At 41.4% G+C, this 16,930-nt stretch overlaps 1 protein-coding gene across 1 annotated transcript in view; it reads left to right on the top strand.

The window, feature by feature from the left end:
- The first annotated feature begins 3,574 nt into the window (after positions 1–3,574).
- Positions 3,575–16,930, top strand: part of SPTSSB (serine palmitoyltransferase small subunit B) — a 43,458-nt gene continuing 30,102 nt past the window's right edge. Inside the window, exon 1 of the mRNA XM_066600627.1 lies at positions 3,575–3,615. The gene's annotated coding sequence lies outside the window, so the exon portion shown is untranslated. The remainder of the gene's footprint in view (positions 3,616–16,930) is intronic.

Genomic DNA, 16,930 nt, shown 5'->3' with positions numbered 1-16,930 from the left:
ATAAAGTATGGAATGGGTTCCTCATTTTGTATTGAATATTTGGATATATAAAAGTTGTATAGTTTTGGATTAGAGGGCACATATGGCAGTGGTTTTAGTTAGCATCGGAGGTGGGTCATTATATATATATATATATATATATATATATATATATATATAATATTTTTATTTAAATATTTTTATTTATTTTTTTATTCTGCAATTTTTTAAAACGTTTTTTGTAGCAATTTTTTTAACATCTATGTCACCCATAATGTCATATAGAATCTCTGGGGTCATTCATATTGTCTTTTTTTTCATACTTTCCACTGTAGCTGGGGCTAAAGTATAGGAGCTGGTGCATCCATAGGTCACATGATTGCCGGGTTGCATGGGAGAACTAATACTTCCACTTTCACTTTTTAGTACATAGCGCTCATTAATCACTACATAGCCTGGAAAGGAGAAAACAGAACTGCCTGTGTCTGATAGCTGAGGAGCAGATCTGCTGCTGCATGGTTGCGGGAGCAGAAGCTTTAATTACGCTCCATATTTTTGCCATCGGTTGGGAATAAAGCCCAGCGCCATATATTTACGGTGCTTAATACTTATAATAAATTATTATTATGCCTGAGGAAGGACCATGAGAGGTTGGAAAGCTCGCTATAACATCATGTCTTTTTGTTAGCTATTAAAAAGTATCAAATCTACAAGATTACTTGGTAGCTCTTACTGAGACTAATCACATTTTGCTCTACTGGCTGACATGGTACGAAACCTTTTTCAATAAGAGATAGGAACGATACAACTGTTTGTGTGTTCTTGGTTTTGTTAGTTATGGCCTTTTTACATGGGCCGACTACACGATTGCTGCCATCACCGCTAAGGTCATTAGCGCCTGTGTAGAGCGTTTACACAGAAAGACTTATCACAGGATCGTGGGCTTCTCGTCCAATTCTTGATCAGCGCTTCATCCCCTATGGGAAGAGCGTTTACACAGGAAAAAAAGACAACGAGCCAACAAGCTGTGAACAAGTAGTGAGCAATGTTTTTGCATTCACACTGAACAATTATTGCTCAAATTCGTTTGTTTGAACGAATTTTGTGCAATAACGATTATGTGTAAATGGGCCAATAGATTGTGTTTCTTAAATGATTTGCATGACTTAGATAATCGGATTACACTTTGTAAGTAATCAAGGCACTTCCTAAAGGTTCATTACTTGCACCTGTGTACCAGAGCAGCCTTCCCCTGCTGGGCTTATCAGTGTGATCAAGAAGTTGACCTCTTCTTCAGCATCTCCCTATCTACACTTTGATAATGATGGCTTGTGTAATCTGCCCTCTCTGATGCCTTGATTGGGAAACACTTGCGATTCTCTGGGGCGCGTGAAACACATGTCTGAGGATTGCAATTTCACAGAAGCGATGCAAGGCGCTTTTGAATGAAAAATGCCTCGCACCAGTGTGAAAAACAGTGCAAGAGCAATATCGCTGGCGTGAATGTAGCCTTACTTTACTGAATCCAAATAGTAGGCAAAGTGTAATGAAGACTACGGTACTTTGAAAGTCGCTTACTCTGTATGTAGCAAGTAAAAAATGTAAGAAAAAATGAATGCAAAAGGTGTCAATTTCCGTCAGTCTCTATATGATTAAAAGGGGGTCAAAACGCTATCTTTTCTCCTTAGGGAGAGCAACTATAAACTAAGTAAGGAGACTCAAATGGCCATGCACACCACTCTGGGTAATATGCAGATAAGTGAGATGGAATAAATCCTCCACAGTGCCACCTAGTGAAAGGCAGCATTCCTTCAAGCCAAAGTCAGACTTTTTATACAAGCCTTGTTACAATGACCGGGAATTACAAGCAAAGCCAGACTCCATGGACATACAGCTGTTTCAGGGTGTTTGCCCTTCATCAGTGTACAATAGGAGTCTGGCTTTGCTAGTGAGAGGCCTGGGACGGGGGTCAAAACGCTATCTTTTCTCCTTAGGGAGAGCAACTATAAACTAAGTAAGGAGACTCAAATGGCCATGCACACCACTCTGGGTAATATGCAGATAAGTGAGATGGAATAAATCCTCCACAGTGCCACCTAGTGAAAGGCAGCATTCCTTCAAGCCAAAGTCAGACTTTTTATACAAGCCTTGTTACAATGACCGGGAATTACAAGCAAAGCCAGACTCCATGGACATACAGCTGTTTCAGGGTGTTTGCCCTTCATCAGTGTACAATAGGAGTCTGGCTTTGCTAGTGAGAGGCCTGGGACGGGGGTCAAAACGCTATCTTTTCTCCTTAGGGAGAGCAACTATAAACTAAGTAAGGAGACTCAAATGGCCATGCATGCTCCTCTGGGTAATATGCAGATAAGGGAGATGGAATAAATCCTCCACAGTGCCACCTGGTGAAAGGCAGCATTCCTTCAAGCCAAAGTCAGACTTTTTATACAAGCCTTGTTACAATGACCGGGAATTATAAGCAAAGCCAGACTCCATGTACATACAGCTGTTTCAGGGTGTTTGCCCTTCATCAGTGTACAGTAGGAATCTGGCTTTGCTAGTGAGAGGCCTGGGACGAGGGTCAAAACGCTATCTTTTCTCCTTAGGGAGAGCAACTATAAACTAAGTAAGGAGACTCAAAAGGCCATGCATGCTCCTCTGGGTAATATGCAGATAAGGGAGATGAAATTAATCCTCCACAGTGCCACCTAGTGAAAGGCAGCATTCCTTCAAGCCAAAGTGAGCAGGATAGCAGGCACAGTCTGATGGCTGAGGAGGCTCGAAGGTTTCTCTGCTACACAGAGTGAAGACAAAAAGACAAATCCAGTGCTATATCTCAATACTGGAGTCCTATAGTGAAATAACAATAGTGTACTTGAGTAGGAAGGCATGGATGCACTACACAATGCTATGGTGCACGAGCCCCTAAGGGCCCAAGAACGTGTAACCGTAAGACATTGGGAGTAAAACCCAGTTGTAGGACCATTACAGCTTATTCAAAGTAGCTTTCTTCTGCTACGATACATGCATGGAGCCGTTCGACACTACAGGCCAGGGCTGACGCACAAATTGTGGGGCCGTGGGGCAATGCAAATTTCAGCATAAACATGTGGGTTGGAATTTGGTGTGATTGCCTGGTTGGTCCTGTGTTCATTCCAGGGACTCTCAATGTGGATTGGTACCTGAATCTTCTGCAGATGATGGTTGATGACTGGATGATCTGACCCTAATCATAGCAGAAGGAGACCACTTTGAATACACTTTGCTTACTTCAACCATAGCAGCGGTCCACACGTACGAGCTCTATGGATGCGTGCAATTCGCACTGCATATGCAATTAATATTGCGTATGGCCGTGAATTATCTCGCAACTAGCAAGGACACCAGTTACACTAGCCAGAATTTTGGGAGAGGGAGAAAGAGAGACAGAAAGGTTCGCCTACTTTCTAATGTCATTCAACTGCTTGCAAGTGGACTCCATCCCGTTCATGTGAACCCGGCCTTAGAGAGATACTAAAAGGGATTTCACCTTCTCACAGGTTACTCTTCAACTTTTACTCTCTATCTCTTGCAGGGAACACAATACAAGATTGAAATCCATCCATAAGTAGTCACCAGTATTATAACCGCCACATGGTATGTAGGAGTCCTGTTACAGATTTTGCATCATAGCCCAGGATTGTCTTCAGATATATAACACGATGTATCCTGCATATCAAAATTCCTGTTTCTATGTACACTAGTATGTTTGCCAACAAAAGAGGATATAGAAAATCAATGGATAATTCTTCATGTTAAGCATTTACTTGGTAAGCAGACAATTCTGACTAACCCCCAGTACCGAAGCCTGTTTGCACCTTAATGACCAACTAATTCTTCAGGTTTTTTTCATCACTGCAGTCCAAGAGCCATAACTTTTAAATTTTTCCATCGCTATAGGCATATGAGGGCTTGTTTTGGGGGGAAAAGTTGTATTTCTTAATGACATATTATTGGGGTATATGAAATGTGTTGTATACGTTTTATTAATTTTTTAGAGGGATAAGTGGAAAAAGAAATTCCACCATTGTTTTTTGTTTTTTTTTTAAATTTCATTTTTATGGCATTCAGCCTGCAGAATAAATCATGTGATAACATTATTCTCTTGGTCAGCACAATTCCGACGACACCAAGTTTATACAGTTTTTTAATTTTTTTTTTTAATTTAAAACTTTTTTCAAAAGATTTGCTTTTGTGCTGTCGCATTCCAACAGCCATAGCATTTTTGTTTTTCTATTGATGGAGCCCTATAGGGCCTTGCTTTTTGCCGGATGAACTCTAGTCCTCATATATTCAATTTTTGGGAACATATAACATTTTGATCACTTTAATTTAATTTCTTTTTAGAGCGAAGATTAACAAAATCTGCAATTCTGACGTGTTTTTGTTGTTTACTGTGTTTATCATGCGGTATATACAATAGCACACTGCATGTTTCTTTTCAGAGGCATACATTTAAAAAATGATGTCTATATATGTCTGAGATTGTCTTCTATTATTAAAATGGTATTTTATGGTGTCCTGATATTTTGAAAAGTTTTGTAAATCATATTATTTCATACAGGATCTCTCTCTCCCTCTCCCCCCGCCGCCCCCCCAAACATGCTTGGACAAGAATGCAGTTACTCGAGAAGAGCGAGGCTCGCTCGAGTAACTGACTTATCCGAGCGTGCTCACTCATCTCTAGTACACACACTTCAATAGGGGTTATCTATGCCCTTTTTTTAAATCCAAATTGAATTATGGTTGTGCTTAAAGATGCCAGAAGTCCCACAACTACTAAAGCCACCATGTCTCTGTCAGGAGAGCCAAATAAAATGGCACGCTTAACTTTTGAGCAAGATCATTTTGAAGTGATATTGGAAGTTTGAGATTGTGTGTGGGGTACAACAATGGCAATCTGAGTCTGGAACAGAACCACCAACATGCCTGACAATCAAATAGGAGCAGATTAAGGCTGCCCAGAGTATGGTGCAGCCAATTATGATGGGGTCCCACTCAGCCTCCCCTACGTTAACCCTCGCTAGCGAGGTAAAATTGCACCAAATTTTTAGGCCACGAACCTTTTCCTTAAGCCACATCATTTCTAGCTCCTCACAGTAATAGTGCTCACTAGTGATCCCTTTATGCCGCTTCCGTGATATTATTGTGATATTGCTACATTTTCTCACAAAAATATTGCGTCCGCTTGCGATTTTCTTACGCAACTTTCTAGTGCGATTTTGCCACAATGTTTTAGTGAGAAAGAGAATAGGACTTTTTAATGCTAAAGTCGACGCAACACAAATAAAGGCTTTATAGGGAAATGTGTGCTACAAAACATAGCAAATCGCAATAATATAAAGCATGCAGCAATTTGTTTTCCCCGCAAGATAGCAGCAGACAAAACATGGCTAATGTAAAGGAACCGATTGGAAAGCATTGGCTTCACATACATGCGTTTTGTAGTCTGTCAAATCGGGAGAAAATTGTGCAATTTTGTCACCCATGTGAAAGCGGCCTTGCAGTAAAATTATATCAAACTACTAACAACCACTTGTATGTGAGTGAGTGCTTTTCATGCTCCTACCATAATCGCATGCTGACAGCAGCCAGGGGCTCACAGGACCTTTGATGATGCAATTGTCATGTAACATAGTAACATAGTATGTAAGGCTGAATGAAGACGATGTCCATCTAGTTCAGACTGTTTATCCTCCTATGTTATTGATCCAGAGGAAGGCAAAAAAAACAAGAGGCAGGAGCCAATTAGCCTTTTTGGGGGAAAATTCCTTCCCGGCTCTCTAATGGCAATCAGACTAATTCCTGGATCAACCTCTGATAGTTCCTACCTGCCTGTAAACCCGGATTAACAATTGACCTAAGATTTATATCCTGTAATATCCTTTGCCTCTAGAAAGACATCAAATCCCCTTTTAAACTCCTCTATGGATTTTGCCATCACCACATCCTCAGGCAGAGAGTTCCACAGTTCCACTGCTCTTACAGTAAAGAACCCCCTTCTGTGTTGGCGATGAAACCTGCTTTCTTCTAGACGTAGCAGATGCCCTCTTGTTACAGTCGCACAGTCACATGGTCTCTGAGTTCCACCCCATGACATCATCACAGGTCCTTCAAAAAGCATAAATATAGAAAACACACAGAATGCAGCAGCCCTGTGCTCACAGGACCTGTGATGGTGTTACCACATTTCATCAGTCACATGATCTCTGAGCTCAGCCCAATGATGTCATCACAGGTCCTCACAAACCCCTGCGGACTTTGTTGCTATAGATACAGCTGTACTTACTTAGCAGTTTGTAGCTGGTTGTGAGACAGCTGGACACCTGTGTGGAGACTCCAATAAATGACACCTCACAAATGTCCACATATGATGCATATTGACCAACAACATTGAAGCATTGTCCCTCACCACTATCTTCACATCTCCTGAACCTGATATCAGGTCATCTCAAGTACTAATGCTGCTAACACCAGTCCAGCCTTCCTCTAATCATCAACCGTTGTCCCGTGTTGAAACAAATTGTCGCTGTCATGCAAACATGTCACCACAGAGGGTTCAGCGCCGCCGTGAAGCTAATGCAGCTTACATGACACAGCAACAATCCACGATTTCACCTCAGCCACCAGCTGAAGTTTGTAAATTTCGTGCAGCAGATATGCAAAAGCAACAAGCCAACATGTCTCCTCAGCGAGCAGCTGAAGTTCATAGATTACATGCAGGTTATATGCAAAAGAAACGAACGACCATGTCTCCTTAGCAAGCTGCTCAAGTTCGTAAATCATATGCAGCTTATATACGAAAGGAACGAGCCAATATGTCTCCTCAGTGAGGAGCTCAAGTTCGTGAATATGAAGCATCTCATATAAGAGAACAGCGAGCTAATAGCTCACTGAGCAGATCACCTTCGTGAAGTCACTACACGAAGGCATGAATCACATCGCAATCACTTTGTTTGCTGCGGAAACGATCTAAGATATTTCTACGCATGTTTCCTGATATTTGATCATGTTTTCACTCTTCCACAGAGACTGTACGTCAACGAACATTTGCTCATGCCTCACACTTGAGGGGACTTTAGCGGAACATGTGGTTTTTGTCATGCTCAATTCTTTCCTGGAGAGACAAATACTGACGGCTGTTACACCATTTGTTGTCATTGAGGACGTGTTCGATTGCCAGATCCACTTGAACAATATCCAGATGTGCTTCGTTGGGCTCTGATAGATAGCAATCATATTTCCTTCCAACATTTTTGCAAATACATCTGAGAGTACAACAGCTCACTGTCCTTCGTAGCCTTTGGAGCGCATATCCAAGTTTCATTGTGGAACCGTGGGACAGTTTTTCATATACTCGGAAACACTTACCACCATATGCCCTCTCTTGACATCCCTGAAGGAGAAGAAGTATGCACAGTTGCACATCATGGACATAGATGCTGCAATTGAGCAACGCATCAGAGCAAATGGAAATATGACTCATCAGTTGCTGTCTGGCGTCCTCTTTTTCATGGAGCAACAAAACAGCTATGTGTGCATTTTTCATTCCATGTATGAGCAGATGATTGCTGAAGATGCTGACATGCCAAACATCGGATTAATTTTCAACAAAGACGCTGCTCCAATTCCAGAAATTCATGTTGGATGACAAAATGTTGTGCCTGCAGATAATGAGGTGGCCGCAGTGTTTGTGCTGGATGCAGAAAATGAAAGAGTTCCTAACTATGATCGAGACTTTACCTGCTACCTAAGAAACAATGCTCAGGACAATAAGGAAACACATGCTGTCTTTCTAAACGTGACAAGCCATCAATTGGAGCCAATAGTCTATGCACTGCTCTATCCATATGGTGATCCTTGATGGAATACTGATTTTCACCCTGAGCCATATGCTCGAGGACGATATTTGCCAAACACTCCATGTGTTTCTATGCAGGAGTGGTACAGTGCTATCATGCAGGTTCATGATGGTCTAGCAAATCCATAGAATCCAGATGTTGATCCTTTTGCTCCAGCATGGAGGCCACATGTTCATTCTGCTGCGCTGTTTTTTCAATGGCTGGTGGATGCCTATACGAAGATGGAGTGACAAAGATTGCAATGGGTCAGGTTTTATCAAAAAAACATGAAGGCTTAGTACTATCACACACTAAATGATAGTATTCGTTGCCAGGCTGAAGCTTAAAGACATACTGCTGCACCAGCTATTGTATTGCCATCTACATTTACTGGGTCACCAAGATACATGCATCAGATGTGCCTTGATGCAATGGCAAAATTTGGACAAAAGAGAGCGCCATATTATTTCATGACATTCACTGCAAATCCAAAGTGGCCCGAATTTCACTTGGCGGCACTACATTTTGAACATCGTTGGCAAAGACTAGACATCGTCAATTGTATGTTCAGCATCAAGCTCCATGACTTCTTAAACGAAATCAAAGATGGACTCTTTAGTACATGCGTTGCGTACGCGTACACCATTGAGTTCAAAATGCATGGTTTGCCTCATGCTCATACTTTGATCACAGTTGAACAGCAATTTGCCCCACGGTGTCCTCAGGTCATCGATCATTACATCTGTGCTGAAATTCCAGATCCACTACACAATCCCCAACTATATGAAATCGTGGCAAAGTTCTATATTCACAAACAATGCAGAGTAGGACTTTGTAAGGACACTCCTGAAGGGGATTGCAAGAAACGATTTCCCAAGATCACTGTTAATGAAACCACGTTGGTATTCAACAACTATCCACTGTACCATTGTCGGGATCATCTACAAATCCAACTTAGTAGGGGTTCTACTGGTAACAAATATGTTGTTCCATACAATCCCTACCTGGCATTGAAATACAATGCTCATATCAATGTTGAATGTGTGGCGAATATGAATTCCGCAATCAAATACATCTATAAGTATGTCTTCAAGAGATTTGATGTTGCTTCCTTGGTCTTCATGCAAGATAGTCAAATCATGCATGATGAAATTCAAAACTTAATTTCATGTCGATATGTCAGTGCACATGAGGCTCACTGGAAAATCAGCAAGTTCCAGATGCATGATCGCTCTCGACTTCCTATCCACTTCCCCAATCACCCCGAGTATCTCTTTGAGGATGGTTTTGAAATTCAACCAGAAAGGGAAGCAAATCAGACGAAAACAATGTTGAGGTCTTTTTTCCATCTTATGGCGTCTTACCCTGAACATGCACCAGAACGTCAATATTTGTATGCTGACATTCCTCAGCATTTTGTATTCAATCTGCATCAGCATAGATGGATACTATGTTTGCTATGAGGAGATTGAATGCTGGCAAGCATTCGAGAGGTTAGTCCAAACTGCATTGAAGAATTTGCACTTTGCCTTCTACTGTTGCACATCTGAGGACCAACCAACTTTGATGCACTGAAAGTTATCAATGGAGAACTATTCCACACATTCCGTGAAGCCGCCCAAACACTCAATCTCATACGCGGAGATGATGTTTTTATCAATGCATTTCAGAGTGTGAAGGATTTGACCAGAGCTTTACGTCAACTATTGGCAACAATGCTTTTGTCATACATGATTTATGATGGAGCAGTATTCTGGAATAACTATAAATTCTACATGATTGATGATTATCGGCTACGACCCGAGTATAGAAAATGGAGTAATGACAATTTATATGAGTTGGCTCTACACGACATCAACACAATCTTTGCAGAACGTAGATTCAACAATTGCAGGTTTTGTCTTCCAGAGCCATCAAGACACATCCAACCACCTACTCCACTATTACCACCAGCAGCTCCAGGCTCTCAACACCCCAACATCACTCTTAACTAGGCCCAACAGCAAGGATTCGACCTCATAATGGCACAGCACAAGCAGCACATCTTGATCGTCATCATCTTCGTTGACCTCCATCAAGATGCTTTGTTGTCATTGGACCAGGTGGGTTTGGCAAAATAACGCTATACAAGAACATCATCGCAGCTGCCGAGCAGCAAAGCTTTCGTACTGAAGTTTTTGCAACCACCGGTATTGCTACAACTCTTATGCCATACGGCCATAGTGTTCATTCAGGTTTCAGAATTCCAATTGATATCCACCCTCAGTCACATTCAGTAATGCAATTTGATCGAACGACGCCTGTATGTGATGAGCTTCAGAACGTCGACATCATCTTAATTGACGAAATCACCATGCTCAACGCAACAGGACTCAACATTGTCAACAATGTGTTACAGAACATCATGAGAAATGATGTTGCTTTTGGTGGCAAAGTCATGGTTGTTGGAGGTGATTTTCACCAGCTGCTTCCTGTTGTGCCTGGAGGATCACGAGCACAGATCATCCCTGAGTCTGTCTGTATAAGTAAACTGTGGAAACTCTTTAAAGTCATCTCATTGACGCAGAACATGCATGCTCAAGGAGATGATGAATTTAGCAAGTGGCTTCTGGATTTGGGTGTTGGACAGCTTCCAGTTCAAGGATTGCCAGACAGTTATGTTCACATTCCACATGACATGTTGCTTCAGTTGACACCTTAAGAGCAAGCTGTAATAGCCCAAGGAGCTGCAAATCCTAATTTAAACGCGATGACCACTGCATTTAAAGCACTTATCAATCATGTTTTTGGTGACATTAGCCAACTGAGCAACGAGGGCTTAGCTTCACAAGCAGTTTTGGCTACAACCATTCGCGAAGTCACTTCAATCAACAACTACATCATTTCTTATCTGCCTCACACATTCGAAAGTCTCATCTTATCTGAGCACAGACTCCATGGTTTCTAATGCTAAAGATTATAATTAGCAAAGAAATGATGCTGCAAGCTTTCCTATTGATTATCTCAACAGCCAACAGCTATCAGGAAAGCCACCACATGCGTTGTACCAAAAACAACGATCACTGGTCATCTTGATCCAGAATCTATTGTTGCCACAATTGTCGTCGAGTGTCATCATGGTGATGAAGTTTTCCTCACCAGGATGGACATGTGACTTCTCATATGAAGACATAGCGGGGCCCATGGCATTTATATGCAGCAAGGCTTACCCTTACGTAGCCTTATGATCTTTTGCCCATTTTCCATACTCGCGGCATACACGTCATTACGCATACTGCTGTGGGTCATGTGATTGTAAGTGATGAACACACCATGACGTATGTACGCAGCTACGGCCTCTTTGATCCTATCAGTATGCACGTCGGCTTACACGTCATCAAGTAAGCCGCTGGGAGCCTTGTGACCATCGGCTCTGCCTCCTCTTTGCTAGGATCTTGTAGCTACGCTACGTCCCTACACGTACCGCCGCTGGTCATGTGACCGCTTGTTCCGCCCAGTCATTGCTAGAATCTACAGCAATGCTATACGATTGACACACACTGGCGGTTATGTCAGGACGTACACCCTGCCTCCTTGTACGTCTGCTTAACGGCGTCGGCCAGGGTCATTAGGTGACTTAATGGTATGTGTATTTGACTCACTATTTAAACTTGGTTATCTGTGAAATTATATACTTGAAAAAGGCTATATATAGCCGAAATGCGTTGTATATGTTCAGTCCCTCTGAGCAGGGACTTCTTTGTATCTGTAAATAAAAGTCTTTTCTCATCATTGGATTGCCACAAAGTCGTTTTGATCCTGGTGGACGTGGATCTGGACTAGTCTTGTTTAAAGCTACCCTGGATCTTGAGAGGGGAGATTTGCTGCCCATTTCCTTTTGGGTACCCACTCCCCTCTCTTAAGTGAGTATTCTTTCATCCTGCATGTTCGTAGCGCAGCTTGGTTGGCATTTTTTGTGATGCATTTTTGTTGGCCATTAAAAGGTATCACATCTATAGGATTACTTGGTTTCTCTTGTTGGGAACAATCACATTTTGCTCTACTGGCTAACACGGTACCAAATGTTTTTCATTTCAATCAATCATATAAAAACACACACAAAAAAAACCTGTGGGACTGGCTCAGTATGGTGTTTTTCTAACTGTTAGGCCGCCTGCGAGAATTCTCGCTGCGCGATCCGACCCGAGCGCCTGCAGGGACGAGCGTGTACTCACCCGCGCCTGGCGGCCCCGGCTCTTTCATGTGCCGGCTGCCGCACAGCCGGAGCATGCGCAGACCGGAGCTGGCGGCCGGGTGAGTGCGTGCCCCGCAGAAAATTAGGACATGCCGCGGTTTGTTTGCCGCGCGAAATTTCGCGCGGCCAAACCGCGGCCGTCTGCATAGGAGTGCGTATTTTAATGCACTCCTATGCAAACTTTCAGCGGCGGAAATCCCGCGGCGGGATTTCCGCTCGTGTGCAGGCGGCCTTAGGTCCCTTAAATTCTACATAAATATACCAATCCATCAATTTCACTTTATACCAACTCCAATCTCTTCAGAAGCTTATCAGGTGTAAATGTTGCAGTATCGGTATTGCTATTTTGTAAATATACTAAAGTTTTCTTTTTTATAGCTGTTTGCAATGTTCAGCCAAATTGTAAATAATGCCAAGAGCTTACGATTTGCATGGAAATATTTTGGCCCACTCCAATCCCTTTCACTATATATTTATATCAGTAAGTGGCGCCACCAGAAACACTGGTACAATAAATCATAATACTAATTACTAGTCTCTAAATAATAGTCAGTTGCCAGCTCTGTATAGGGACATTGATTATAGTGCAGTTATCTCCAGTGATGGCGCCATCTCTGTTTGGTATCGTTGTCTCTCCTCACCCAGACTGTAACAATGACTTCTCCCACCACAACTTGTCTATGCAGGATTTGACACACAGAAATCTTTGGCTACTTTCTTTTCAATCACTATCCTTATATTTTCCACACCTCTCTAAAATCCATAGTGCCCAAGTAATTGTGCCCCACATAGTAGATGCTGCTTTTAGTGCCCTCCACACAGTAAAAGTGTCCCCTTCTCTGCCCCCATTGGTAATAATGATGGTTCTTCTTCCCCATATTTAAAAATGCCCCCTTTCTGCCCCCATAAACAATAATGCCCCAATAATTAATAATGCTGCCTTTGCTGCCCCCGTAATTAATTCTGCCCCTCTTCTGTGCCCATAATAAATAATGCCATTCTTTCTGTCCCCATAATAGATAAGGCCACCACTTCTGTCCCCTTAGGTAAAAAATGTCACTGCTTCTGCCCCTGCAAGTAAACTGCCCTTATATGTAATAATGCCACCTTTCCTTCCCCCGTTAATAATACTGCTGCCTTTCCTGCCAATTATTAATAATGCCACTTGTTCTCCCCTCATAGGTAATAATGCTGCCTTTTCTCCTGTGTTTAATATTGTTGCCTTTTTTGCCCCGTAATTAAATTGCCATCCTTTTCTGCCCCTGTAATTATTAATGCTGCCTTTTCTACCCCCTTTGCAATCATGACACCTTTTTTGCCCCCTCAGTGTCTGAGTTGTAAGTATTTGTAAAATTCATTATACGGGATATGAAATATGTTGTGTATACGAGTGAATGACATAAGCGTTGAGTTTTAAAATATATTCCCTACTCGATGAATCCCCTTGGCTTGCCATGTAGCCAAACCTATATCTGGAATTAGTGATTGAATCACCTCCAGAGGTAGTTTAAGGATTGGTTTGGGAATGTCTTAGTTAATTTAGAAATCCATAATAGGTGTGATCAGCTAGCACAATCCAAAGTACTAGCTTCTATGTCCACCCAGTGCTTAGGGAGTCATCCAGCCACCAGTTTTTTAACTGGTTAAGTAAAGCAGCATGATAGTAATTTTTTAAGCATGGACAACCCAAGCCCCCCAGGGAAGGATAGAGGTATTATATTCTAGATGCCACTCTTGCTCGTTGGTTATGCCAGATAAACTGCAGTAACATATTTTGCAATTTGTTCAAAATGTTATCAGGTACGATCAGAGGGAGATTACGAAAAAGGTACAGAATTTTGTGTAGTAGTATCATTTTGGAGATAACAATGCGACCTATCCAGGAAAACAATGAGGTTTGCAATATTTGTAATATCTTTCTCTAGAATAGCAAATAGCTTTTTGAAATTAACTGACACCAAATTATGAATGGGGTATGTTAGCATTATACCAAGATGGGGAATTTGTCCATTTGACCACTGGAATGGGTATGTCGGTTGCAATTTGGTTTGAGTGGGTTCGGCGATCCCCATATTAAGGATTTAGAATTCAGTAATAATATTAGAAACAGAGTTAAGCGAAGATTCTTGGGCTTCCAAACTTAAAATAACATAATCTCCAAACAAGCCAATGCGGCGTTCTAAATTACCTATTTTAATAGCTGAAATATCTGGTGCTGAGCGTATTGCATGTGCAAAGGGCTCCATCACCAAAGCAAACACTATTGGGGAGAGCGGACATCCTTTATGTGTCCCATTGGAAATGTCAAAAGGGTGAGAAACTGAGCCCGAGGCATAGATCTGTGCAGATGGACAGGAGTATAAGGCTAGAACTGAAGAGAGTAGGGGGCCACAAAATCCAAACCTTGTAAGCACCTCCCCGAGGTAACCCAAATGTACTCGGTAGAACGCCTTCTCCACATCCAAAGCTAGGAGCAGAGAAGGCGTTCTCTGACCAGACACCACAGGGATAATATCAATATTGCGCCTTGAGCCGTACACTGTCTGGCGCCCCTTGATGAATCCTACTTGATCTCTATTAATTAGACTTGGCATGACCCCAGATAATCGTTTTGCTAGTACTTTGGCATATAGTATATTTTTGCTAATGAACAAGCCATAGGACCGGATGGCTCAACGGATCTAAGGTTGTTTTTCCTTTGGGCAGACAAACCACAAGTACCGCTAAGCTCTTCCAAAGGTGAGATATATATTTTTTCATTATTGCAAAAAGATACTTTGGCATATAGTTTTATATCCGTATTTAGTAGGGAAATAGGTCAAAAATTCTGTAGAAGGTCGGGTGATTTTCCAAGTTTAAGTAGGGTAATAATAAGTGCCTTTAACATCTCTTTGGAGGTATGGCCTTTATAAACAATTTTGTTGAATACCATAGTTAGGTAGGGAGCTAGAAGAAGTTTGTAGGCTTTATAATATTCATTTGTGAGGCCATCTGGGCCTGGGGACTTAATGGATTTTGAAGAATTAATAGCCTCTATTATTTCCGCCAAATTAAAGGGTTGGGACAAAAAAATCCACATCAGACTGGGATAATGTGGGCAGGTTCAAATTGTTCAGAAATTTTGATATATTGATGTCTGAGGGCTGAATGGTTGATTTATTATTGGCTAGATTATATAGTGATTGGTAATAAGTTGCTAAGGTGTCCGCTATACCCTGAGGATCAAAAATTTTATTATTTTTGGTTTTGTAGATAAAGGGTATGCACAATTTAGCTGGTTGTTGTTTTACTTGTCTCGCTAATTACCTTGCCAATAATATGTCATTTTTAGTCTTCTCAGGTCCAGGTCATGTTCATAAATCCACAGTTCATAAAGTTATTGGTGGACAGAAGAAATTTCCTTTGCCCTCACAATTGAAAAAGAGGTTTTGTTCATCCTATGTAGTGAGTTTGGATTGTAGTGATGTTAAAAGAGAGTTTCTATGTTTTTTATTGTGGGAGGCCTGATTTAGAAAATGATGGCGCATAATTGCTTTATGTGCACACCAAATGGTGGAGTCAGAGACTTTCCCGTTATCATTAAGGTCAAAATAGTCAGAAACTACTTTAAGGATTGAGGGGCATACAGAGGATGCTGCAAAATGTAATTGTTAAGGTGACAAATTTTAATAATTGAGCGGTTAAAGCATTCTTGGATAGACATGGCTATGGTTGCGTGATCTGACCACGAGATGGTGCCTATGGAGGTGGAGATAAAATTGCTAAGAAACTTCTTATCTACCAGCATGAAGTCGATTCTACTATAAATTTTATGGGGGTGCGACTAAAAAGTATAATCGCGTTCCGTTGGGTGCTGTAACTGCCAGATATCAAATAGATCATTTTTATTAAACACGGAAACAATGGATGATGGTCTGTCATTAAGTTTAGTGGTAGAAGAGTCCATAGAGGGCCAGAGAGTCTTGTTGAAGTCTCCTACTAGTAACAGAGGGCCTACGCTATGATGTTTAATAATGGTGATAATTTTCTGAATAAATGAGTGTTGTTTGGCGTTTGGGGCATATATTGAGGCTATCGTAAAGTCACAGTTATTGATAGAGCACGTTAATATGACGTAGCGACCAGCCTCATCAATGATGTCTTTTTAAGGGAAAATGCTATTGTGTCTTTGAAGGCTATAGATACCCCGCATTTTTTATTGGATGCTGGTGAGGAAAAAATTTGCGGGAAGTGTTCGTGTAAGATAGGAAAGGCATCCTCTTTATTTTGAGGCGTCTCCTGGAGACATAGGTTATCTGCGCCCGTCGATCGGGCTTCCTTCCATAGCATGGATCTTTTAAAGAAAGGATTTAGACCTTTAGCATTTATAGAAATTAAATTAAAAAACATTTTAACTAAGTAAAAATAGTTATTTGTAGCCAGACAGGAATCTGGATCACAGCTACTGATAACGTCAGCTCTATGTCAGTGCGCCTACCAGACACCTTCCAGGCAAAGCACATCAAGTAAATATGCAAATGCATTAGTGTCTTGAACCAGAATACACATAAAAAGAACATGTAACATATAACAAGGGCTATAAACCCTACAACACAGGTAAAGAAAATAAACAGATAGAAGACAACAGGTTAAATAGTATCAAGACTACCGTACTCCAACTTGGGGAACTGGATTTACTATCCACCAGTGAAGAAACGTGCCAGAAACGGCAAAAAATATGAAGGCAGACATCTTTGATAAAAAAACAACGATGAAACAAGATGGCTTGAGATGCTGTAAAAGAAAAAAATAGCAGATCTCTATATTTCACAATGTGTATAAAAGGAAGTCACTTGGA

This window comes from Eleutherodactylus coqui, chromosome 1 (genome assembly GCF_035609145.1).
Source record: "Eleutherodactylus coqui strain aEleCoq1 chromosome 1, aEleCoq1.hap1, whole genome shotgun sequence".
NCBI lineage: Eukaryota > Metazoa > Chordata > Amphibia > Anura > Eleutherodactylidae > Eleutherodactylus > Eleutherodactylus coqui.
This window is presented reverse-complemented; position numbering and strand designations above follow the sequence as displayed.